General features: G+C 51.2%; 1 protein-coding gene and 2 non-coding genes across 3 annotated transcripts in view; 1 reads left to right on the top strand and 2 right to left on the bottom strand.

Annotated features, from left to right (window-relative positions):
• Window positions 1-26,678, bottom strand: part of LOC120375611 (zinc finger protein 850-like) — a gene marked incomplete at its 3' end in the record, with an annotated part of 610,246 nt that overhangs the window by 9,283 nt on the left and 574,285 nt on the right. The window lies entirely within an intron of this gene.
• TRNAS-GCU lies at window positions 11,531-11,612 on the bottom strand. The gene has a single exon. It is a non-coding gene; the product is annotated as a tRNA-Ser (tRNA).
• Window positions 19,818-19,891, top strand: TRNAT-AGU. The gene has a single exon. It is a non-coding gene; the product is annotated as a tRNA-Thr (tRNA).

A 26,678-nucleotide genomic window follows, 5' to 3' on the forward strand; every position in this document is an offset into this window, starting at 1 on the left:
CCCGGCGCGAGGGGAAAGGGGCGGGGGGGGAAGTGTCGGTGCAGCCCGGACATGGCCGGGGAGCCAGTGACCCCGCGGAGCGGGGAGAGAAAGGGGGGGGCTGAGATCCCCTCGGCTTTACCGCTGCCCCCCCGTGGGGACCCCCCGCCCCCCCGCCCTGCCCCCTTTCTCCCGAGAGCCACGAGCAGCCCCCAGGGTGACCCCCCCTCCCCCCACCCCGGAGAAGTTGCCTGTCCCCCCCCCCCCACGGTGCCCCAATTTCTCTCCCCATCGCCCGGGGCCAGGTCAGAGCTCGGGTTTTGGGGTTTCCCCCATTTCCCCTGCAGGGATTTGTCCTTGTGCGGGTGGGAAATGGTTCCCCCGAGTGATTCCTGAGCTGGGCAGAGGCTGGGGGGGCCCTGAGACAGGGACACCTCTGGGCTGGGGGGGGGCCACTCTCTGCTGGCAACGGGGCCTGGGGAGGGCCAGGCAGGGAGGGAGGAGCAAGTGTCCCCCATGGAGACGGCCCAGCCCCAGGTTTCCCCGTCCAGCTCCTTCCCCTCCCCAACCCAGCAGCCCTCCCCGTGCCTCCTCCATCACCGGCTAGTCACATTCCCAGATCCCATTGCCAGCCCCTCCCCACAGCCAGCGACCTTCTGGCTCCAGCCTCCTCCTTTCCCCTGTGAAAGCCACATCACCCAGGGCTCCCTGCCGGCCATGGGAATGTGAGGCAAGAAGAATCCATCCCAGTCTGTTGTTGATTTAATATCGCTGTATAATCCCCTCAAATTTCCCCTCTTTTCACTTGAGTGGTTGAATGGTGACATAAAATCTCCCCAGATGTTGGTGCTTCTCTCTTATGTTGGCAAATATTTAGTTTGTGCCATTTTCTCCTCAGTTCTGAAATACTGATATCGAATTCTCAAAAATCTTCCCGCTTTTCTCTCCAGGTGTGTGACTGAGATCAGGGCTCTTATCATACTGAGCGTAGCCCTGTTCTGCCACGCGCTGCAGAGACCCCAGCTGAGATCTGGGCCCTGATCTGCCAGGCGCTGCAGAGACCCCACGTGAGATCAGACCCCACTGTTGTGCCAGGTAAAACTGAGACCTGGACCGAGATCACGGCCCCCTTTGTGCCAGGCAGTGCACGACTGCGACCCAAACTGCTGCCTCCATTGTGCTGGGCACTTCAGAGACCTCAACTGAGATCTGTGTCCCCGTTGGGTCTGGCCCTGCACTGATCCTGACCCAGATCACGCCCCGCTACTGTAGTGGGCACTGCACAGACCCTGACAGAGATCCTGGCCCCACATTTTGCCAGGTGCTCCAGGGACTCCAAACAAAATCCGGGATCCTGTAATGCCAGGAGTTGCAGAGCCCCCAGCTGAGATCAGTCCCCCTGTTGGTCAGGGCTCTGCACAGACACCAACCAAGATCAGGGTCCCCATTGTGACAGGTGCTGAACAGACACCCAGGGTATCTCTACCCTGCCATTAACCCCCCCTTCTCCCCCCCCCGCTGGCCCATGGCAGCTGCCTCATGCTCACAGGGCTCAGGCGAAGGGGCTGGTTAATGGCAGTGTAGATGTCTGGGCTGGGCTGGAGCCAGGTTGTAGGACCCTGTGAGGTGGGAGGGTGCCAGACCTTAGGCTGCAGCCCCAGCTGGAACATGGACACCACAGTTAAACTGCCCTGCAGCCTGAGCCGTGTGCGTCCAAGTCAGCGGGCACGGGCCAGCCGCCGGTGTCTGACTGCAGTGTGGACGTGCCCACAGGGGCCTTGCCCCCAAAAAGCTCAGAGGCTAAATAGGCCAATGGTGGGAGGCAAGTCTCCATTTTATAGATGGGGAAACTGAAGCTCTGAGAGCTGAAGTAATTTGCTCAAGTTTGCATGGAGAATTTGGGACAAAACTGGGAACTGAACCCAGATTGTTTGAATTCTTGCCTCTCCCCTTAACCCTAAGCCCAGTGTGTGTGTGTACAGCTTGTTTTGGTCAGTGTTTGCCTTGCATTGGCTTCCAAGGGAGGCTGTGGCATTTCCTTCACTGGAGGTTTCTAAGACCAGGTTAGAGATACACCAGTCTGGGAATGTCTAGGGATACTTGGTCCTGCCTCAGCACAGGGGGCTGGAGTAGACGCCCTCTCAAGATCCCTTCCAGGCCTACACTGAAATATTTCTGTTTTGTGCTGTGCCCTGTTCTATGCTGAGCTGTTTTGCATGATGCCATTTGTGACTGCACCATGTTGTGTTGCATTTGCCTCAGTGTATTTGGTGCCTGTGTTGTGCTGGTTTGAGTTCAGCTCTTTTTCATTGAGTAATTTGGTCCTAGGGTGTATTAGTGAGCATTGTGTGGTTTTCTTTTCCTTTGTATTGTCATTGTATGCTGTTGTTTTGGTTTTTTTCCTGAATTGCCTGACATGTTGTGGGTTTTACTCTGTACGTTGTGTTTTATACGTATCTATTTCATAGCATCAGAGACATGTAGTGCTGGGCAGGAGCTCAAGATGTTATCAAGTCCAGCTCTCTCTGCGGGGGCAGGACCAAGTCTGTGTAGATTCCCTCTGACAGAGCTTTGTCCTACCTGCTTGTCACGGAGTCCCCGGGCGATGCTCTGGAACTGCTCCCCATCAAGCCAGGCAGGACTTCGGGGAGCCTCCTCTCCCTCGGAGCAGACTGTCTCCAGGGTAAGAAGCTCACACGGCTTCACCTCCTGTGTCTCACCTTGGAGCATTCAGCATCCTCTGCCCTTCCATGCATTTCCAGGGGCGTCCTGGGGAAGCCAGAGGGTCCTGCCCCCCGCACTTCACAGTCAGACGTGACTCTCAGCCAGCCAGTAACACAGAGGTTTATTCGATGACAGGAACACGGGCTAAAACGGAGCTTGTAGGTACAGAGAACTGGACCCCTCGTCTGGGTCCATTCTGGAGCCCAGCGAGGCAGACCCCCACGTCTGCCCTCACGCCTCATCCCCAGCCAGCTCCCAAACTGAAACCCCTCCAGCCCCTCCTCCTCTGGGCTTTGTCTCTTTGCTGGGCCGGGAGGTCACCTGATCTCTCTGTTCCTTTAGCCAGCCCCTTGCGGGGGCAGCCATTTGTTGCTAGGATACAAAGTGTCGGCCATTGATGCACACTGGGGACTTAAGAAATGCCTAGGGAAACTGAGGCACCCACACAGTATTCAGAGGAAACATGAATACTTCGTCACATGGCTCTTAAAAACTTCCAGGGACAGAGACTCCCAGCCCCCTTGTGAGACCCTTCCCGAGCTGAACTGCCTCAGCCTGGGACCCCAGATCTGAGTGGTGAGCAGCTCTGGGGAGAGAGGAGACCCCCGCGAGTGGGCAGCTGGGTCAGTAGCCTGAAGCTGGGAGGTGAAACATTGACGTGTCCCAGTTCCCCCAGGCTGCCCTGACCGAGCTGGAACTAGATCCCGGTGCTAATGCCCCCGCCCTGCTGGTTTGGGCACTGAAGGGCTCTGCCACACTGGGGTTTTAGGCACTGGTGCAAACTCTCAGTATAGACAGAATTTACACTAGTGCACTCGGATTGGCACTGGTGCACCATGTCCCAGTTTGAAGGTTTGGGATGTGGGGGGACAGTGACCTCTCTGAGGCCTGGGGCTGGCTGAACAGTGCAGCTGGTAGCAGAGGGGCAGCAGTGAGTGCTGGAGAGATGAGCCAGGAGCACAGCCCCACAGGGCTGGACACTGACTTCTCCTGACCCAGGACACCCCCCACCCCCAGCTGTGTGCAGGGACTGCAGCTGAGCTGCCCTGCCAAGACAGCCTGTGCATCCCTGGGCAAACCACCTCTTCCTGCAGCCTAATGCAATGGGGTCTGGGACCTTTCCAACCTGCGGGTGATGTGGCTAAGGCATTAACGGGGTCTGTTCCTGGCTCTGTCCCTGACCTGCTTGGTGGCCTTGGGTAAGTCACAGCCCCTCTGTTTTCCTCCTACCCATTGTCTACTTGGACTGTGATCTCTTTGGGGCAAGGACGGTCCCTCTCTGTCTGTGCAGTGCCCAGCACAACGCGGGTGCTGATCTCAGTCAGGGTCTCTGCCATACGCAGCACGATGGGGCCCTGATCTCCATCAGTGTCTGTGCAACGCAAGGCACAGCTTATAGACTCACAGACTTTAAGGCCAGAAGTACTAACCCTTCCCTGTGTCTACTGGAAATACCTCGCCTGATGCATCCTAGGACTGCATTAGCCTATTTCACGGCCACACCACACTGGCAGCTCATAATTACCCTGTGATCAACCAATACACCCAGGTCTTTCTCCTCCTCTGTCACTTCCAACTGATAAGTCTCCAGGTCATTGTAAAAAATTATTGTCAATCATCACTAAGTGCATAATTTTGCAATATTAATTTTCATCCCATTTCTCTCACTCCAGCTTTCAAGGTCATGCAGTTCTTCTGGTATGATTTTCTTGTCCTCCATAGTGACAATCCCTCCTGGCTTTGTGTCACACTCCCACCTCTTGTGCCAAGGTCACTAATCAAAATGTTGAATAAGATTGGTCCCAAAACTGATCTTTGAGGAACTCCACTAGTAACCTGCCTCCAGCCTGACAATTCACCGTTCAGTATGACCCCCTTGTAGACTCTCTTTAACCAATTCTTTATTAACCTTTCAGCTCTCATATTAATCCCCATTTTCTCCAATTTAACAGCACATTCCACGTGGGAAACTAATCAGATGCCTGTATCAAATGCCAGGTTTCTCTGGCACCATCTACCTTTTGTAACACCATGTTTTATTTATTTATAGTGTTGAAGGCTGGGAGGAACTGTTAGCAATGGGCTGAGAATGGCCATGTGGAGGTTGAGGAGGGGATGGGATGTTGGAGGTGTATCTGGGATTTTGTTTTGTAGGAGTCCATGTCTCTGCTCCCTGTGGCCATGGTGCCTTCTGTACCAAAGCAACACATCAGCAGAGCAGACGCACACACCATCTGGAACACGCAGCATTCGCTGCCAGACGGGCTGGGCGATTTTTCAGGGACCCAGCTTGATATGCCTGGCTGGGGTGGGTTCAGTTGGGCGGGGGTCTGGGGCTCTGATAGTTTGGGATGTTCCTTTTCCCATAGTCAGTTCTTTCCATTTATTGTTTTACCCTCACCTGTGCCTGATGCCGCTCCCTTCGTAACTTGCTTTGGTTATTTCAGTTCCAGTTTGTAAATGGGATCTAAGAATTGCAAAGCTGAATGAAAGATAAACAAACAGAACCATTCGAATGTTGGCCCACAGCTGGTAGAACGGTACCTAGTGCGGTCGGCTGTAATGACCAGGTTCCATACAGCATTTTCTGGTGGGGCAGATAAAGCAATGCCAAAGAGCCAAATGCACATTTTAGGGCGAAAGGGCTCATCAGGTGTTTGCTCTCCAGCATGTCACCAGCCAGAGCTTGCAGTCTTTCAGGAGTGGTGCGCTGGGTTGTATTTAGGAATCTCAAAAGAAAAGGTGAAGACGGCTGCTTCACAATATCCAATGAAATCTTGCAAACAATTATACAAATGGACCCTACTGCTATTAAAACAACATGGTATTAATACTGATTCAAAACTGACATTAAAATTATGAGAGAAACGTATGAGAAAGGAACTGACACCTACTTACCATTTCTTAATGCCTAAAATTTTGACGCTCCCTCACACCATCTTTTTTTCAAAGCGATGCACAGCACACAGACAAGTTAATTCATGAAAGCACACCCATTATTGACTGCTTTGTGTTGCATGAGCATCTGATTAAACACCTAATTACAACTGTACCACTGTAAGTGGAAATGCATCAACCCAGCTTAGCTCCAAGGTGTTTAGATGTGAATGAAAAGTTTCTAAATTAAATACATGGCAGAATGGTTAATGGGGAAAATACACTGAAATGCCTCTACCCAGTCCTGTTGACTTCCTCTCCCAACCCCCCATGAGTTCTGGCCTCTTGGTCAACTTGGCTCCCAGCCCCACATCAGCTGTGCCCTCTCCCAGCCTAACCCATTTCTACTGCAATTCTTCACCCTCCTCATCCAGGCAGGGGGTTGGCACTGCAGCCCCTAAGGTACCTGCGTTAATCACTGTCTCTCATACTGGGGCTATTTAGATTTCAGGGAACGATTTCTCAGAATTACTGTCTCTGGGAGGTGGGAGAGAGGAGAGGCTGAGAGGGCGTTTGCTCTTAGGGCCATGTTCAACCCTGGTAGGCTCCATGTTACCTCATCCTCCACCCTCCCCCATGTGTCTGTGCTCATGTGTCAGTGTGTCGTCATCTGATCATAATGCCACTCGCCTCAGCAGAGCTCCCAGACAGGAGCTATATCACGAGGGGGTTACGGTACTGAAAGTGAAATACATCACAGAGAGGGTGTAATTATCCTGAAATGAAACATTCCAGTCTAGGAAGTGGGCATCCGACGAAGTGGGTATTCATCCACGAAAGCTCATGCTCCAAAACGTCTGTTAGTCTATAAGGTGCCACAAGACTCTTTGCTGCTTTTACAGATCCAGACTAACAGGGCTATCCCTCTGATACTTGATTCCAGTCTAGGAAGTGAAAGAATTCAAGTACTTCATTACTTTAAATTACGCTTGAAAGGATTGGATTTTTATGAATAAATTGCAGTAAATGTTGATTTCACTGTACACACACACGAAAAAATATTGATATAGGTAATATACAGAAATGAAATTGTAAACATGGAAAAAAGGCTTAAAAATAAATATCGCTATCTATTGAAATTAAAAGAAAGAAATAGACAAAATGAATTTTGTCAAACCCACTTAACAGCAATTGCAATATGCCAGGGGATGGAAATTCACAACTAAGGCACCAACCTTAATTCTGCCCTGTAGTGACACCAGGCAATCACTGTAGGGTTACGCATTAGGCATTTTAGTGTATAAAGTTCCAGGTTACAAATCAGTATGATCTAAAGACACATGAGATCTTTTCCTCAGGATATCACTGTTACTGGGTTGTTTCTCTTATTGGTAATTCCCAGAAGTGAACAGACTAATAACATTTTATCAGTTATGAAGTGGCCATTTCATATTTCTGGGGAGTGTCTGTTATTTTGCACTAGGGGCCAGGTCCTTGGAGAGACAGAACCTTGGTTCCATTTTATCTTCTCCATGCTCAGCAGCTTCTGGAATTTGGTTCAAAGTATTTACATGTTTCCCTGGCCTGTTCTTAAAAGTGCTGCTTTAGAAAGTGGGGAGGGGCAGGAACTCACTGCAGGATCAGTAGCTGAGTCCCTTAGATATTTATAGCTCATGGGAAGGAGGACGGGGATTGGTGGGTGTCTGGGGATTTAATAATAAACACACAAATATCATTGTTCTTAGTGGATTTTCAACTTCTAATTCCCATAACCCACTAATTATCCCTAGCTGCCCCCGGCAGTCTGGGGAGGGAGAACTAGTAAACTCCTGGGGCCAGTGTGGAACCGAAGGCACAAGGATCTTTTTGTGGCCGGCTCATAGTCACCCAGAGTAAAATTAACTTCCCTGGATAAATCCCTAGTTCCTGGGCTCTGCAGAGGGGTGGGGAGGTGAATTCCATTCTTGAGCATGGACCCCCCTCCAATCCTCACCCCAGTCACAGACAGTGCCCCTGCCTTCCCCTGCAGTGACGGACCCACTTGATGCTGCCAGAGCCATCTGCCATGGGACCTGGAGGGGACAGAGGCCCAGGTCCAGAACTGCTACCCCTGCCCACAGCCCCCCAAGCTGTGCTGGAGTTGTCCTGACTTTCCAGTCTGCAAATGGGTCTAGCTGTACCCAGCCCGTGCACCCACCACACACAAACGTCCTCACAACACACATCCCAGGCTGGGGAAGGACCATCTGGGGCTGGCTGCAGTCTCCCTTTGCTGCTGTGAGAGGAATGGGGTGGTCCCTCATATAGGACACAAACATACCTGGAGCAGAAGGGAAATGTAGTTTCTTCCAGGGGCTTGAAAATGTTTGATTTAGAGTCCTGAGCTCTGTCTTCCTGTTCGTCTCCTTCTGCCACTTTCAGATCTCTTGGAGAGACAAGGTAGGTGAGGTCATTTCTTTTAGAACCAATTAAAATCCCTCTCTTTGATATCTTGGGATCAACATGGCTACAACAACTCTTTTCCATTTGTACCCACTTCCCCTCTCATCTCCCCCTGAGCTGAGACTGTCCCATGTGATGGGAGAATAAGGGTTCAGTCCTGTAACTGGATTGGGTCATGCCAGCACTGACGGGAGTGAAAGCCTGTGTGCATTAATGACAGCAGCAGCTCTGGGACTCGACGCATAGGGAGCAGAGATGGGAATGAGCAGGTTATGTTTGTGCCAGGTGTGAGTTACTCGTGGGAATTCTGGGCCACTGCGTACGCACAGAATTCACGTCCAGTGCAGAATTTTTTTATTTTTTTTTGCATGAAGAAAATAAATTCTGCCTGAGAAGTGCTGCTGTTCTGTCTTTCACCCACCCTGTCGCACCAGAACAGGCAGCAGCCAGCTGGGTTCATCTTGGTGGGAAATTGTTGCCCAGAGCTAGACCCCAAATGGGAAGAGAGTTAGTGGGTGCAGCTTGGGAGAGTCCTGAGACACGGCTGCCGCTGGGGGTGGGGACAGGGTGGTCATTATCGACTCGCAAGAGGGCGTGGAAAGGGCAGAGGAGGAGCCAGTGTCCCCTGTGGAGACTGCCCAGCCCCAGGTTATCCAGTCCCAGGCGCTTCTTCCCCCACCATACCCCAAACCTCTTCACCCCTCCAACCATCAGTTGCCAGGCTTCCCTCGCTGCTCCCCCTTCCTGACTGGCAGAGACCCTCTGAGCCAGTCATGTGTCAGGGCTCAACCCTCTGGCTGAGGCCTCAGGGCACTTTCTCCCCCTCTCGGGGCACCATGCCACAGGGGCCCCACAAATCTACATTGCTCAGGCCTTGGCTTCAGCCCTGGTGGTGGGGCTCAGGGCCCTGGACTTCAGCCCCATGCGCTGGGTCTTCAGCTTTCTGCCCTGGGCCTCAGCGAGTCCAATGCCGGCCTTGCTTGGCAGCCCCCCTGAAACCTGCTAGTGTCCCCTGAGCGGGCCCAGGACCCCTGGTTGAGAACCACCGCCTTACCCCTGGGCTTACATTGCAGTGTAGACATACCCTGAGAGGGCATCTATACTGTGATAAAATCCCTGTGGCCCGGCTGGCCTGGATGATCTGATTTGGGCTCCTGGGGCTCAGACTGGAGCGCAGGCTTCGAGACCCTCACCCCTTGTGGGGTCTTGGAGGCCACACTGTAATTTTATAACCCTGCAGCACAAGCCCCACAAGCCTGAATCAACTGACCCAGGGTTTGAGAATAGTGACTTGGGTGTGTTAATGGCAGTGTAGACATAATGCCAGGCTATGTCCACACTGTGATGAAACACCCACGGCAGCCCCGTACCAGTGCAGGCTCCCAGGCTAGGGCCGTGGGGTGGTAAATTTGCAGTGTAGACATCTCAGCTCAAGCTCAGCCCTCAAGTTAGGGAGGGAGTTTAGCAAGCAAACAAGGTAAAATGGCAGTGGAGTATTAGCCTGGACTCAACGGCATTTCTCCATTGGTCTGTCTGCTTTGGGGCAGGGACAATAACACGTCCTGCTGCATTTGTTATTTCAAAGGGCGGTTTAGGATTTTCATTCTCACACACGGTGCACGAAGCAGGACTCAACCCTCGGTGCAAACTAAATGAGCCGCTCACAGATTCTGGCAGCCACAATGAGCCCTTTGGTGTGAGAGCCCAGACCTGCCCCTGTCCCAGAGGGAGGGGGGTTTATCTGTGTTGGGCTGGACCACTGACCTACCAGCTCTTAACTCTCAGACTTTCAGTAATTCTGTTATCAGTATAATTTAAACAGCCATACTGGGCTGGACCAAAAGCCCATTTAGTTCTCTGACAGTAGCCAATACCAGGTGCCCCAAGAGGTACTCAACAAGGCACCACTGGGAGTTGGACCCAGGATCTCCTGTTTACAAGGCAGGTGCTTTAGCCAGCTAAGCCATGGTGCCTGCCTGTGGCTAAAACACACTGTCTGCCCACACCTGACTCCCTGCCATCCCCACTGGGGCCTGAAAAGCTTTGCTTGTGTTTGGATTCTGCAAAGCAGAGGAGCAGGTGAGGTTTTCCTTGGGGGGGAGGGGGGTGTGTGTCTGTGTGTGTGTGTGTCTGTGTGAGTGTCTGTGTGTGTGAGAGAGAGAGAGAGAGAAAATGAATCTTTGGCCAGGTCTGCACTACAAAGTTATTTCAGCATCATTATATAGCTCAGGTGTGTGAAAAACACACAACGCTCCCTCGGTTGGCAGCTTGTAGCTGGTGCACACACTGCAATGCCACGTCTGGTGACAAAACTGCCCTGTTTTGGTGACAAAATAAAACCACCTTGACAAGAGGCCTAGAGCTTTTTGCAGAAAACTTAAAGTGACAAATTGTCAGTGTAAATGCTGCTGGTCATTATATCACCATAACTGGCCTCCACCAGTATCCCACAATGCCTGCTGTGAACTCACCTGCCCTGCATTTCTGCTACAGAGGCTGGGCCCCTCCCCTTTCATAGCTCCAGAAAGTTCTGACAGCTGAGCTGCTATCTACACCGGGATTAGGTTGATAGAACTGCATTGCCAGCCTAAGTAATGTAATTACACCAACCTAATTTCATAGTGTAGACCTGTCCAAAGAATCACACACACACCTGGGGAGCAAAACTTCACCTGCTCTTCTGCTTTACAGAAGCCAAACATGAGCAACACTTGTCAGGGCCCAGTGGGGATTAGCAGAGAGTCAGGTGTGGGCAAACATGCTGCTTTAAGTAACAGCAGGTTCCATGGCTTAGCTGGTTACATCACCTGCTTTGTAAACGAGATCCTAGGTTCAACTCCCAGTGGTACCTTGGGGAGTGGCTTTTGGGGCACCTGGTATTGGCTACTGTCAGAAGACAAGATTCAGAGCTAGACGGACCTATGGTTTAAATTACACTCGCAGGCACTGATAAAGGGTTACTGAAAGTTTGGGTGATAGGTCAGTGGTCCAGTACCCTCAAGGTGGTTTTAGCTGAAACACACTGGGAGGACAAAGACTGAACTGAACTGATTCAGAAATCAGAAGAGAATAATAACAATAATACTTTCAAACCAAAATCCCCAAACAGATTAGTATTGGTTTTTCAGTTTGGGAAATTTTGTTTTCTCAGTCAGAGCTTGCCAAGGGAAGCAGGGAGAAAATGTTTGAGTTGCCTCCTTCAGAACAGCTTGGCCTAGACACTAGCTCTGGTTCACTGCTCTGGCCTTGCTCGGGTTGAGGGTATTTTAATAATTTGGGCAGGTCCCAGGGTGTTTGAAGGAGATGATGAGGATGTTCCCTTTTGAGATAAAAATTAAGAAATACAGGGCTAGAGAATTTTTCTTTTTTTAAGAAATCTGGGATTTAGACATTTTATTTAAAGCAATGGAGTTCTGAGTTTCTGAGAAGGTTTTTGTTTGCAAGAAGCAACATTGTACTAAAGGGGAACATGGTTGTCTACAAAGGAGGAGTAATGACTAAACGCATCCAATGAGGATGGGATTTGAACCCATGTGTGCAGAGCACAATGGAGTAGCAGTCCATCGCCTTAATCACTCAGCCACCTCATCTGACTTGTTAAGAAAAAGACAGGAGGAAAAATCTAAGGCCAGCAGAGCTAGGGACACTAAGGAGTTTTTAAATACTAAGCAGAAGCAGGGGCTGAATGAGCTCCCCCCTCACATCTAGTGAGTAGCTGGGGGAAAGACTTCAGGAACAGACCGTGTTTGCGTAGACACACCTACTCTGCCTAGATATGCAGCATGATGGGGCCGCTTTCCCAAAATGACCAGTTTTGGCTGGTGGCGGGTTACAAATCACTTTAGGATTGAGTGGAATGAAATGTTATTATCCTTCCTACATGAGTGAAGGGCAGCAGAACATACCTAGTCTGTCCTGATGGAGGGGTGGGTGGGTGAGGAATAGCTTTTATTGGACTTCATAGAAGTGATTGAGAACATCACCCTAAACCAGGGGTCCCCAAACATTTCACTCTGTGCCCTCTTTTCCATGGCTGTGGCCCCTCGGAAGCTGCAGTCAAGAACCGGGGCTGGGAGTGGGGCCATTGCTTGCTGGGGAGAGGGGTGCAGACAGGGGTAAGGGGGTCGAGGCCGAGCTGGGAGCCAGAGGCCCAGGCTGAGGGTAGGGTGGGGTTGGGGAAGAGCTGGGGCAGAGTGGGGCTGAGCACTGCTCCCTCCATGGGGGCTGGCTCAGGCCCTGAGGTGCCCCCATGAATGTTCCTCTGTGTCCCCCTAGGAGTCATGCCCCACATTTTGGGAACCACTGAACCCTATTCACTAATCAGGAGCTAGTGATGCCAAAGCCCAGGGAAAAGGAGAACATGTGCGGGGCCGCCAGCACTGGAGCCATGTACAGGGGCTGCAGGAGAGGGGCAATGGCTGGTGGCACAGGGAGTTAAGGGCAAAGGGGGCACAGGAGGGGGCAGGAGTTAGGGGTGAAGGAGGTGCAAGGGTTGGGAGTGCAGGAGCTAGCGGTAAAGGGGGAGTGGGGATCGTCCAGGGGCAATGGGGAAGCGCCAAAGTACAAGCTTTGCCCAGGGCACCATTTTCCCTAATGCTGGTCTGAGCAAACAACTGGAAATGGCCCTTCAGTGAGACCAGAACCACAGTGTAGAAAAGCCCCCTTGTTAAGTGGTGGTGGCTGAGTGCTTAGGGTGATGGGTTAAAAAGCAATAAGTGCCTTTTTGTGGAGGTTTGAGTCTTGCTTGCTAGGCAAGGTTGGTGTGTGGTGTCTCCATGGCTGCACTTCCAGTGTCTAATCACCCACGGTGCCACAGGGAGCCAAGTCTAGACATATTCAGAGGCTCTATGCCAGGGTTTCTCAAACTTCCTTTCACTGCAACCCCCTTCTGCCAAAAAGAACTTACTACATGGCCCTGAAAAAGGGACCAAGCTCCTCCCCACTGCGCAGAGGCAGGGGAGACAAAGCCTGAGCCCTGCCCCAGTTAGGGGAGGGCAAAACCAGAGCTTGAGGGATTCAGCCCTGGGTGGTGGGGCTCAGACTTTTGGCTTCAGCCCCAGGCCCAAACAAGTCTAATGCCAGCCCTGGCGACCCCATTAAAACAGGGTTATGACCCACTTTGGGGTCCTGACTCACAGTTTGAGAACCACTGCTCTATGCTGATGGGAGAGAGTTTTCCTGTGGGTGTAGTTAATCCTCTTCCCCAAGAGGTGGCAGCTATGTCAGTGGGAGAAGCTATATCGGTGGGTGCGCAAGCTGTGGTGTTTACCACATTTAAGAAGTTTAATCAAACCCCATTTTTAAAACCACTTGTGGTGTGGGAATGGCAAAGGACCTCGATGAAGCAGGGTCTGTCCGTCAAAGTCCTGGAGATCATGAGTCCATTCTTTTATTGTCATGGGGGTATAGCTCAGTGGTCGAGTGCTTGCCTGTCCATCAATTGCTCTTTGGTTCAAACCCCTGTGTTCTCTTATAACCTTTTTTCTTTTTTTTTTAAAAAAGGAAAACATTTTCATTTCCATTCTCCATTATGTTCAGAAGCTCCACTATACGTGGGTGCTTGATATGAATGTAAACACTCAACATTTCATTGTCCAAATGCATAAAAACCTAGCGAAGCTGTCCATCAGCTGAAATCAGTTCCAATCCTCTAAGTGTCTAGTTTATGTTTTCATCAATTAAACAAAGGGATCATATGAATGTACATTTGCAGATCCCTCTTCTCCAGGAGCTGTGCTGTGCAGAAGAACAAGAGCCACATCCAGCTGCAGTTCAGGAATCTGATGACCAAAGAGCCACCAAATGTTTTGAGGGCTGGAGAAAAATGCCTTCTAGTGAGCTATTGAAGGAGCTCAACCTGTTTAGCTTATCAAAAGAAGATTGAAAAGTGACTTCATTGAAGTGTTGAAGGGCCTTAATGGAGAGAAAAGGTTGTGTATTAAAGGGCCCTTTAATCTAGCAGAGAAAGGCATAGCAAGACCCAGTGGCTGGAAGGTGAAAAGAGACAAATTCATATTACAAATAAGACACAAATATTCAACAGCGAGGATGATTCACCAGTGGAACAAGCTACCAAGGAAAGTGGTGGATTCTCCATCTCCTGATGTCATTTAATGAAGACTAGATGCCTTTCTGGAATGTGTTTGCTCCAGAAGTAGCTATTGTGTCATACAGGAGGCCTGTGATATGCAGGGGGTCAGATTAGATGCTCTAATGGTCTCTTCTGTCCATAAAGTTGACTAATTTCTGAAAAACTGAGTGTAGCATTGGGAGCAGCATCTGATGTTTTCCTGTCTAGCCTGCTTGCTTCCTAGAACGAACGCTCCTTGAGTGGGGTGATCCACAGGGAGTAGCTCAAACCTCCAAAGTGCCTGGCCAGGGGCAGGACATTAGCACAGCAAGGGAGGGGTGTGGCAGTGACATCACAAAGGCCTTTTGCAGGACCTCAGACTATTGTTCAAAGGTGGTGGGGAGGTGGTGACCTCACAGAGAGATGCTGACATCAGCCAGGGAGGACAGGGGCGAGGGGCCAGGGAAAACTCAGAGACCCCTGTGGCTTTGCTTCAGCAAGTCTCCTTCTCCAGGTCTCTCTTTGAGGACTGAGAGAGTATTCGGGTTCACGTACGTGAGCGCCAGCAGGAACCTCTTTAGAGTTTTCTCCTTCCCTTTGCCTGATTTTACTAGAAAACAGACGTCCCTGTTTACAAGGTCAGAGCCTCCTTGAGGTTTGAAACCTGTTCAGTCTGATCCATCTGGTGACAGTTGAATTCTAGGCATGGAAAACATGAGCTTAAGGAGGCAGAATTTTATTCCACACTTGGGATTTTGTCCCATAGAATCACTGGGGATATTAGGGTTTGTCCTTTTTGTTTCACCTTTTCCTCTATCCCTCCCTCCCTCCTTCCTTTCTCTTTTTCTCTTGCTTCTTTTGTCCTTTCTCCTGTTCCCCTCCCAACACCAGGAGCAGTGTGTGTGTGTGTGTGTGTTCTGTGTAAGACACTGCAGGCATCTAAAGAGACCACAGTTCCTGAAAACACGCACATCATGAACTTTGCCCGGCCACCCGAACGTTGATGTTGGTAAAACGTCCCCTATGGTCCACCAGTGCTTGCAATACCATTGAAAAGGAGCCCGATTTCTCAGCAGCTGACTGTGGAAGAGGTGGACGATAAGGTGCGAGGAGGTGAAAACGGCCATAACTGCTGCAGGCTCCATGCTCGCAGTGCTGTGGCGTCCGTGCTGTCACTGACCACAAAAGTGCACGAACAGATTTCCCGCCGGCGCTTTCAGGGAGGGACGCCGTGACTGACGGTTCAATGATGACAGTTACCCAAAACCACCCTCGACACATTTTTCCCCCCAGCAGGCATTGGGGGCTCTACCCAGCATTCCAGTGGGCAGCGGGGACTGCGGGAACTGTGGGATAGCTTCCCACAGTGCATCGCTTCCAAAGTCGACGCTGGCCCCGTTAGTGTGGACTCACAAAGTCGAATTAGTGTCCTTAGTGTGGATACACAAATTCGACTTCGTAAGGTAGATTCCACAAATTCGAATTAAGTTGAATCGAACTACTCTTGTAGTGTAGACATACCCACAGAAAACAATCTTTATTGCCATAAACTTTCACTGGTTCTTTGCTTTAACCCCTAGGAATGTACCTGTTAGACAATCAAAAGAGTTTCTCCATTTCTGTGGACCTCAAATCTGAATTCAGCATAGATATTTTATACTACTAACATTGTATCAAAGTATTAATTAAATGTTAACTTGAGACCATGGGCGGAGACATTATGTAACCTGTTAACCATTGGCTGCTGTGCTATCTTGTCTTGGTGCAGAACTTATCCTGGGGTGTGGAACTGCCTACCCTGTCACTTTCCCCCACCCATGGAAAACCTATATATTCTGCTGTAATCAATTGACTGACAGTGTCTCTGAGCCTAATAAGCCAGGTGACACTCCACCAGCGCTGTGTGTAATAAACTCCTATTCTTGACCTCGACACGGTGTAGATTTATGTCCTTCACAGATACCTGCTGAATAAAGAGGAGATTCAGCATCCAGCACCCAGTGGTGCCTGGCTGAATGTGTCTCCTCTCCCCACAGCTTGGTGATCTTTCGAGGAAATGAAGAAGACTGTCTTTGCCTAGCTGTACATTGCTTGCAAAAGAAGCAGGTCTTTTTGATGACAAGTGTTGAAAGGAGCCACTAGACGAATGTGGAGACAAGAAAAACATCCCCCAACTGAACTTGCATCTGTGGATGCTGAAGCCACAACACAGAGCGCTAAACGCTATATGACCACGGCTGGTGTCAGAAGAGTCTCTACCAAAGCCTTTTTCCACCAGCAGGGGCCTCTCTGTGCACAGAACTCCTGGTAGCTTGATGGCTGCAGGCAGTGGAGAGCTCTATTTTGGCATCTCTTTGGCCTGGTCTACACTACGCGTTTAAACCGGTTTTAGGAGCATAAAACCGATTTAAAGCTGCACCCGTCCACACCAAGAGGCCCTTTATATCGATATAAAGGGCTCTTTAAACCAGTTTCTGTACTCCTCCCTAACGAGAGGAGTAGCGCTAGTATCGGAATTGCCATATCAGATTAGGGTTAGTGTGGCCGCAAATCGACGGTATTGGCCTCCGGGAGCTATCCCACAGTGCACCACTGACCGCTCTGGACCACAATCTGAACTCGGATGCAGTGGTCAGGTAGACAGGAAAAGCCCCGCGAACTTTTGAATATTTCCTGTTTGCCCAGCGTGGAGCTCCGATCAGCACGGGTGGCGATGCAGTCCGAAATCAAAATAAAAAAAAGAGCTCCAGCATGGACCATGCGGATGTGATCGCAGTACGGGCAGGCAAATCCGTTCTATCCACGCTCCGTTATAGAAGACGAAATTCAGAATCATTTTTAAAAATTCTCCAGACAGATGCCATAGCAGGGACTCAGCGCACTGCAGCGTGACAAGCGTAACGGAAAGCCAAAGAATCAAATGGACGCTCATGGACTGGAGGACTCAAGCTATCCCACAGTTCCTGCAGTCTCCGAAAAGCATTTGCATTCTTGGCTGAGCTCCAAGTGCCTCTAGGGTCAAACAAACAGTGTCCATGGTGGTTCAGGGCATAGCTCGGCAATGTACACCCCCCCACCCACCCCAAAAGTAACAGGGAAAAAATCCACTCGTGACGCTTTAACATGTCACCCTATCTTTACTGAATGCTGCAGAGAGACGCGATGCTGCAGCACTCAACTAACATCCGTGCTCCCCTCTGCCATGGGTGGTTGATGGTGCAAAATGACTGGTACCCGTCCTCATCATCATGAGCTTTTTGGCACGTGGTGCAGTGCAAAAGGACTGGTAACCATGCCGATTAGCATCTGTCAGGTCCCCCAATGTCAAGTGCACCTAATTTTTCATGGTAGATGGTGCAGTATGGTTGATAACCGTCTTCATCATAGCAACAGGGGGCTGAGCTTCATCAGCCCCCACCTTTCATGTGTAAAGAAAAGATTCAATTGCCCCTGGACTAGCAGAGGGATGTTGGGCTCCTCTCCTCCACACTTCTTACTGTCCTGTCTGGACTATCATAGCAGCTGGAGGCTGCCTTCCACTCATTTCTCACTAACAAGTCACTGTGTCTTATTTCCTGCATTCTTTATTACTTCATCACACAAGTGGGGGGACACTGCTATGGTAGCCCAGGAAGGCTGTGAGAAGAACGGAATCAACAGGTGGGGTTGTTGCAGGAGCACCCCCTCTGAATAGCATACAGCTCATCATTCCTGCAGGATCTGACACAGAGCAGCTGTGCTCTCTGGTTCTATAATACAGTGGTTCTCTAGTACACTTGCCCATATTCTAGGCAGGACTGATTCTGTTTTTTGATACCATAAAGGAGGGATTGACTCAGGGAGTCATTCCCAATTTTGGCTTTTGCACCCCTGGCTAAGAGCAGCCAGAGGCACTTATGACAGCAACAGATGGCGCAGTGCAAAAGGACTGGTAACCATGATCATCTTTTTACCAATGTATGGATTGGTAGATGGTACAGTATGGTTGGTAACCATCTCTGCTGTCATGCAAAAGCAAAAGCATGCTGCTGTGTAGCGCTGCTGAATCGCCTCTGTCAGCGGCATCTAGCACACATATGGTGACAGTCACAAAAGGCAAAACAGGCTCCATGATTGCCATGCTATGGCATCTGCCAGGGCAATCCAGGGGAAAAAGCCACAAAATGCTTGTCTGCCGTTGCTTTCCCGGAGGAAGGAGTGACTGACGACATTTACCCAGAACCACCCGCGACAATGATTTTTGCCCCATCAGGCACTGGGATTTCAACCCGGAAATTGCAAGGGGCGGGGGAGGCTGCGGGAACTATGGGATAGCTAGGGAATAGCTACCCACAGTGCAACGCTCCAGAAATCGACGCTAGCCTCGGACCGCGGACGCACACCACCGAATTAATGTGCTTAGTGTGGCCGCGCGCACTCGATTTTATAAAATCTGTTTTACAAAACCGGTTTATGCAAATTCAGAATAGTCCCGTAGTGTAGACGTACCCTTTGTCTCTTTTGTGGTGAACATCTGCAGTGACTGTTAAAGGGCCTCTGGATAGTGGTCTTTGGGAAGAGCTGGCTGAAGAGCCTTCCTAGTAACCAGGAAATCCTGGCTTGGCCTGACAGTTCTTCCTTGCTGAACCTAATGTCTCTGTTGGCTCCTTTTTTGTATCTCTTTTCATAAAAAGAAAAGACCTGTCAGCAGAATCCTTCTAAGTGGTGGTTCAAGACAGAGAGAGCCTTCCTTGTGGCTGAGTCTTGGTGCCATGGGGCATGTCTCACCACTGCAGTGCCTCCTGTTGGCCATCCTGGCAATTAGCTCTGGTCCACCAGTGCGCCTTCATCCAGTGGTGTCTGGCTGCCATCTGTTCTATCATTAGGACCCATGTCACTCTCAGGACTTCAATGTCCTCTTATGGACACAGCTCTCTGGCTGTGCCCCACTCAGTTCTCTCCCCCCTTACAGGGGGCAGCTGTCCTCTACCCAGACACTTGCATCAGTGGCCAGCTGCAGTCCAGGGTGTATCCACCTGTGTCAGTGGCGACTGAGGCAAAAAGGGTGCACCTCTAACCCCTGCCATCTGTTTCCCTGGACCACTTCCCCACAGACCTAGCACCTTCCCCCGCCTTTGTATCAGGGCCTCAGTCTGACAGTAGTCGGCCAGGAGGTCACTCATGCTCCCCTTACCCACCCAGCACTACTCTGATCATGGTGCCCTCCCTTCTCCGTCCTTCAGGGCAGCCAATCCTCCCTCCTCAAACTCCAAGGAGTGACTAACTCTTGCTGTGCTGAGCAGCCCTTTATATACGGGCTGCTCCAGCAAGCCTTCTCCTGATTGGCTCTCCCAATAAGCCCTTTCCTGACTGGCTGGGTTCTGCACAGCCTCTGCAATGCTGCCTTAATCTTTCTCCTGCTTGTTTGGGGCAGCCACCCCACCACACTTGGAAAGCGGCAAATGAGAAGTCTAGAGCTGAAGGAAAGGTTACCATGACTCAGAACTGAGCCGAGGTTGCTGCGACTGAAACACAGATCACTAACCACTATATGATCACAGTGGCTGGTGGGAGAAGCACATGTTAGAAGCCCTCTGTCAACTTAGCTGTGGCTTTCTGTGCACGGAGAGCCAGGCACCTCAAGGTCTGCAAGTCTTGAGGGAAATGGGAAATGTCTGTACTTTAGAATGTGCAGGCGTTGTCCTAGACCATCAAATGGAACAGTTGTAAACATTTTTCTAAGGCAGGCACCATGGCTTAGCTGGCTAAAGCACCTGTCTAGTAAACAGGAGATCCTGGGTTCAACTCCCAGTGGTGCCTTGTTGTATGGCTTTTGTCTCCTCTACTCACATTTTCCTGTGTCTTTCTAGGAAACAGAAAAGACCTCCCTTGGTATCCAAATAATATCTTGCTAAGGAAAAGGCTTCTTTGGAGAGAAGCATTGGAAAGAATCAAATCACAAGCCTGGAGCTGATGAAAAGGCTGCTGTGACTGGCATTGGCATGGTGGTTGCTTCAACTGCAATTGCTGCAACACGAGAGCCTGTGCCACACGTCCTTGTGATTCGCTGGGGATGTCCACACACAGAGGCCATGTCACCTTCCTTTTGATTGTCAGTGATGAGAAATGGAGCAGCTGGGAGAAAAGTCCCAGAGACCAACACTGTGGCTAAGCTGGCCAAGGCACCTGCCAGGTAAAGTGTAGGTTAGGGATGCAGCACCCAGTGGTACCTTAACAAATGTGTCTGCTCTTCCCACCTTTTGGTCAATCTTTCGAGGAAGCAGAGAAGACTGCCTCTGCCTTGCAGTGCAAATGCTTCCAAAAGAAACCGGTCGTTTTTTTCTGACAAGTGTCGGAAGGAGGCACCTAAGAAACGTGGACAAGGAAAAGGTCAACATAACTCAACTGGCATTCATGGCTCTTGAGGCCACAACACAGAGCACTGAAGGACCACATCTGGTGACAGAAGGGGCTTTTTCAAAAGCATTTTCTACTAGCAGGGTCCTCTCTGTGTACAGAATTTCTCATTCTTTGGTGTCTGCAGGTTCTGGAGAACACTATTTGGTATCTTGCTCTGTGTCTTAGTGAACATCTGCTGTGGCTGTTGAAAGTCTGTGATGGGATCTACAGGATACAACCTCAACAGTGGGACCCCTGTGTCCCACCACCTGGATTCCCTCTCACACTGTGATGCTGTGACAGGCTGTGAATCTCTGGCACATATTGCACTTACACAGACATCCACAGGTAGGGACACATCTAACTGAGTTACATGAATGCTTCTCCCAGCCACTCACAAATCTAACGATAGATAAAGAGCCTCCCGCCAATTCCCCCCAGCTCTGCAGCCTGGCACCCCTGAATTATACCGCAGGAAGGGCGAACCACAGCGGCTGCCTCCCCCACATGCGGGAAAACGGCTTGACCTGCTGGCCCCGCGGACTAAGTCACCAGGCCTCCGGCTTTCCCCATTCAACCCAAGGGGTTGATCTTGTGGCCAGAATTATTTGCAGTTGTGATTTCCCCCAGCAGTACCCCACAGGGGTCCAGGGTCATCTCCAGCACAGGCCACACAGGAAGGCTTAATTCTTGAGCTGCAGCACGTGCTGGGCAGGCTTAAGGCTGGGCTCCCCATGGCAGGAGAGAAGAAGAAGACTCGGACCCTGGTGAGGCAGGCTGGGGCATCCTGGATCCCATTTGCTCACAGCCAGCCCCCCGCCCCCCGCCCCCCGCCCCCACCCCAAGTTGTCAGTGGTGCCCCCAGGTCGGCCAGAAAGGAGCAGCGGTTTTCACTGCACCAAGTCCACTTATGGCTTACAGGCAACTCCAGACCCCCCACAGCCCACCATCTCGGCCAGAAAGGAGCCCAGTCCGCCTCCCCATTGCTTCTTTTCCTTCCCCCCAGGACCCCGCTTCTCCTGGCCTGCAAGTAGCCATCCCTGGGATGCCAACAGGCAGGCACCGGGGTCTATCTCCCAGAAGCCAACTGCATCTCCATGGGTTCAGTCCTCAGAAGGGCAGGTGGGGGCTTCCTGGATCCCAGTTGCTAACAGCCAGCCCAACCCCTGCCTCTAAAGCCATCAATCTATAGGCCAACTCCACGGGCAGAGGAGGCCAAGCCACAAGCCTCCAAAAGGTGACACACCGCACTCCTCTAGGTTCTCCAGACTGATGCCAAGGTGCTTTCTCCACTGACGTCAGCACCATCTGTCATGTGAGAGTTGGAGTTATCCCAGAGACAGGCCAATAGCAGAAGGAGCAGCACCTTCCTGAACAGCAAGGGGATCTGAGAAAAGGAAGCCAGCATGTTTCTGCACCAGAGATCTTTTGCATGTTAAGCAAATGTGATAACCATGACACTACAGAAACTCTATTTACTTGTTTGATGCTTGCCCTGACACACACCAATGGGGAAACAGAGCGAGTGGTGGTAGCCCTTCGATAGGTCAGCTGGCAGAGCAGAGGACTGGAGCCGGTGCTCAGGAAGTCATCCTTACATCCCCCTTCTGAACCTTGCTTGAAGGGGAGCTTCTTTTTCTTCCCCTTGCTGACAAAGAGCAAGAGAAGAATGAAAGGTCAGGTGGGCCAACTCGGTGAAGAAGCCCATGCTGCCTTTTCCTGCTGCATAGCCTGAAATGAGGGATTTGTGGCAGTCTAAGGAACAGCCCACCCTTGCACAAAGGGGGAAAGAAGAGGCCCCCCCCCCAAAGCTTGGGATTGAACCACAGACCTTTAGTCTCGCCCAGCTCAACTACTTCAACAGCTGCTAGGTTTCTTTTTAGCCTGTTGCTTTTCTCTCTGGGGTGCTTTTGTCAGCGGCCCATTAAGGCAAGATTCACTTTTGCTTTTCTTAGCTGGCTAAAGCCCTTGTTTAATAAACCAGGAGATCCTGGGTTCAACTCCCAGTGGTGCCTTGTTGAGATGCTTTTGGGGCACCTGGCATTGGCTACTGTCAGAAAACAAGATTCAGAGTGAGATGGACCTTTGGTCTGGCCCAGTGTGGTTTTTCTTATGGTTTAAATTACACTCACAGGCACTGATAATAGAATTACTGAACGTTTGGGAGTTAGGGGCTGATAGGTCAGTGGTCCAGTCCCCACACAGATGACCCCCTCCCTCTGGGACAGGGGCAGGTCTGAGCTCTCCCACCAAATGGCTCTTTGCAGCTGCCAGAATCTGTGGGCAGCTCATTTAGTTTATGCCGAGGGTTGAGTCCTGCTTTGAGCCCAGTGTCTGAGAATGAAAATCCTAAACCACCCTATGAAATAACGAATGCAGCAGGATGTGTTTTTGTCCCTGCCTCAGAGCAGACAGAACAAAGGAGAAATGCCATCAAGTCCATGGTAATACTTCCCTGCGGTTTTACCATTTCCACTCGCTAAACTCCCTCCAAACCTTCTGGGCTCCTAGAGCAGGGGACTGAGCCTGAGCCCAGACACGGACACTGCAACTTTACTCCAGACCAAGCCACATGGCTCTGATTAATCCGACACGGGCCAACCGAGGGTGTTTCATTGCACTGGAGACGTAGCCTAATGTTGTCTACACTGTGATTAACACACCCAGGGCACCTGTCGCAAAGCCCGGGTCAGCTGACTCAGGGTAATGGGGCTTGGGCTGCAAGACTATAAAATTACAGTGCAGACATATGGGCTTGAACCCAACCTCTGAGGCCCCATGAAGAGTGAGGGTTTCTGAACCCAGGCTTCAGTGTGAACACAAATATCTGCACCACAGTTTTTAGCCCCTCAGCTTTAGCTCCATGAGCCCAAGTCAGATGACCCAGGCCAGCCCTGCTGCCATCTTTTTCCCAGGAGAGATGGACTCTAAGGTACGTCTCCATTGCAGTGTAAACCCAGGTGTGGCACACTGTGCTCAAAGCAGCACCTGGAAGCCCCATATTCACCACTCTCATATAATGATGACATGGTTTGTACAAAGTCTGCCTGGTGAGGTATCATTTCAAAAGTCTTGATCTGTTGAACATTAATATCTTGTTGGATTGTGTGTGCTCGCATTGGTTGGGAAGTTATGAAGTTTTGCTCTGTGTGCGTTACTGAAATATGAGGTTTCAAAATGCCCCCCACCAGCCTTTCAGGTGTGACAAGGGAGGAGCCAGACTTGCTGCTGGCCCATTGAAGGTATCCACACTCCCAAGGACTATCCCAGGAACTGTGTACAATGCATACTTCTCCGAGATAGCACAGCAAAAATGGACATTGCTTGACTCACATCGTAGCAAAGGAGCTTCCTAGCAAGTCGGAAGAATCTATGAAAGAAGGGTAGAGACATCATGACTTGGCCTCTCTCCCCCACAACTCAACATCTGGAAACACATCGGGAGGACAAAGACTGTACTGAACTGATTCAGAAATCAGAAGCGAATAATAACAATAATACTTTCAAACCAGTCTCCAAACAGACTAGTATTGGGTTCTCAGCAGAAAATTTTCAGTTTGGGGAATTTTGTTTTCTCAGTCAGACTTTGCCAAGGGAAACAGGGAGAAAATGTTTGAGTTGCCTCCTTCAGAACAGCTTGTCCTAGACACTAGCTCTGGTTCACTGTTGTAGCCTTGCTCGGGTTGAGGATATTTTAATAATTTGGGGAGGTCCTGGGGTGTTTGGGGGAGATGATGAGGATGTTACCTTTTGAGATAAAAACTAAGAAATATGGGACTAGAGAATTTCTTTAAAAATCTGGGATTTAGACATTTTATTTAAAGCAAGGAGGGTCTGAGTTTCTGAGAAGGTTTTAGTTTGATCTGTCATTGTACCAAAGGGGTAGATGGTTGTCTATAAATAAAGAAGGTCTGAAGACTAAACACATCCTATGAGAAAGGGGTTTGAACCCATGCATGCAGAGCACAATAGATTAGCAGTCCTTCACCTTAACCACTCAGCCACCTCACCTGAACTAGCGAAAAAAAAGGGACAGGAGGAGAAATCTAAGGTCGGCAGTGATAGGGCCAATATGGAGTTTTTAAATACTAAGCATAAGCAGGGGCTGAATGAGCTGGGGGAAAGACTTTAGGAACAAACTGTGTTTGCACAGACACACCTACTCTGCCTAGGTATGCAGCATGATGGGGCCGCTTCCACAAAATGAGCAGTTTTGGCTGGTGGTGGGTTACAAATCACTTTAGGATTGAGTGGAATGAAATGTTATTATCCTTCCTGCATGAGTGAAGGGCAGCAGAACATACCTAGTCCGTCCTGATGGAGGGGTGGGTGGGTGAGGAATAGCTTTTATTGGACTGCATAGATGTGATTGAGGACATCCATGGTTGTGGCCCCTCGGAAGCCATTGTCAAAAACAGGGGCTGGGAGTGGGGCTGTTGCTTGCTGGGGAGGGGGTGCAAACAGGGGTAAGGGGGTCAAGGCCAGGATGGGAGTCAGGGGCCCAGGCTGAGGGTGGGGTTGGGGAAGAGCTGGGGAAGAGGTGGGGCTGAGTGGTGTTATCTCCCTGCCCTCCATGGGGGCTGGCTTGGGCCCTGAGGTGCCCCCATGAAACTTCATCTGTGTCCCCCTAGGAGTCATGCCCCACATTTTGGGGACCACTGAACCCTACTCGCTAAGCAGGGGCTAGTGATGCCAAAGCCCGGGGAAGGGAGAACAAGTGCATGGGCTCCAGAACTGGAACCATGACCCCCCATTACTGTCTGTGGCTCTGCCCCCTTCCACACACAGCCCCATCCACTGTCACCTCTGTTCCACCCCTTCCCCCACTGGCCCCACCCTATCACTCCTTTGCCCCTGCCCCGCTGCGGCCCCGAGACCAGAGAAGCTCTGTGCTCTGCTGCAGCCCCCGGGCCGTAGCAGGGAGTGGGAGCTCCTCCAGCCCTGGGGCCAACATGGGGGAGACTTTTCCAGGGGGGCCCAATTTGGCCAGGGCCCCTAGTCATGGGCCCCACTGTCCCCTTGGCGACGCAAGGTTTGGGGAGGCTGAGCCCCCCGAGCCTCCATTACGAGCCGCCCAGGCTACCACTGCTCAGTGGGTGGCCAGTCTCCCTGTGTCTCTGCTGTTCGTGCTGGGGAGCCTGGCCAGCCTTAGGGGTGGGGCCCCCGGCAGCCGCCCAGGGCTCCAGGGGTCAAAGGGCACCATGTGCCAGTGCAAAGGTGCTCACTGCTCTCCCCTGCCCCCAATGCTCGTCCATGGCCCCATAGAGGGTTGTGGGGAGCGAGGAGCAACACTACGTGCTCAATGCGTCCTGGTCACTTTCCCCACCTGGTGCTGTGACGGGAGCATCAGAAGCTGCTGCTCTCTGCCCCCCCTGATGCAGCCCGGCTGAGGAAAGTGACCTGGATGCAGGGAGCTCGGATGATGTCGCTTATCACCCTGCCCCCGCAGCCCCTCGGGGTGCCCGGAGAAGCAGCATTCCAGGGAGGAGCAGGCAGCAATGCCAGCTGCTCCATGCACACAGGTCAGTGTCCCCACGTGGGTGCAGGACGCGGCACAGTGGTTAGGGGTGAAGGGAGTGCAGGAGCGGGGCAGTGGGTTGTAATTGCTCAGCATCTTCCTGCTGGGGATTCTCCTCCTCGTTCTCACTCACCATCCCAACACCTGATGGGAGACAGGGAGAATCCAGACATAGGTCACTCCCTGTGCCAGAGAAAAAGGAAATGTCAAAAAGGGAGTCGGCCCTGGGAAGACGCAGGCACTGCACTCTGACTGGCGGAAGCCAAACGCCCACACCGAGAGTTTAGCATGGACAGCTTGGAAACAGCCAAAGCGGGGAAGGGCTGCGTTGGTCTGGAAGAGGGAGTCGGTGGCTGTCTATCCTGGCGGAGGCAGGGTCGTTTTGCTGTATGCTGGGCCAGAGGCCAGGGAGTCTGCTAAAGTTGCTGAGCTGGGCCTGCTTCTGGCTTTGCTTGGGTTAGAGGAAAGTGGTGAAGATAAGAACGGCCCTCCTGGGTGAGACCGATGGTCCATCTAGGCCACTATCACGTCTTCTGACAGTAACCGATGCCAGGCGCTTCAGAGGCAATGACCAGAGCAGGCAATCGTCAAGTGATCTATCCCTGCGTTGTCTTCTGAAGCTTGGTGCTTGTTTCAGGGGCTAACTCTCAGCCCAGACACACTCCAGGGAGGGAGCGTTGGTGTTTGTGC

The sequence above is a fragment of the Mauremys reevesii genome, linkage group 12 (genome assembly GCF_016161935.1).
Source record: "Mauremys reevesii isolate NIE-2019 linkage group 12, ASM1616193v1, whole genome shotgun sequence".
Lineage (NCBI taxonomy): Eukaryota > Metazoa > Chordata > Testudines > Geoemydidae > Mauremys > Mauremys reevesii.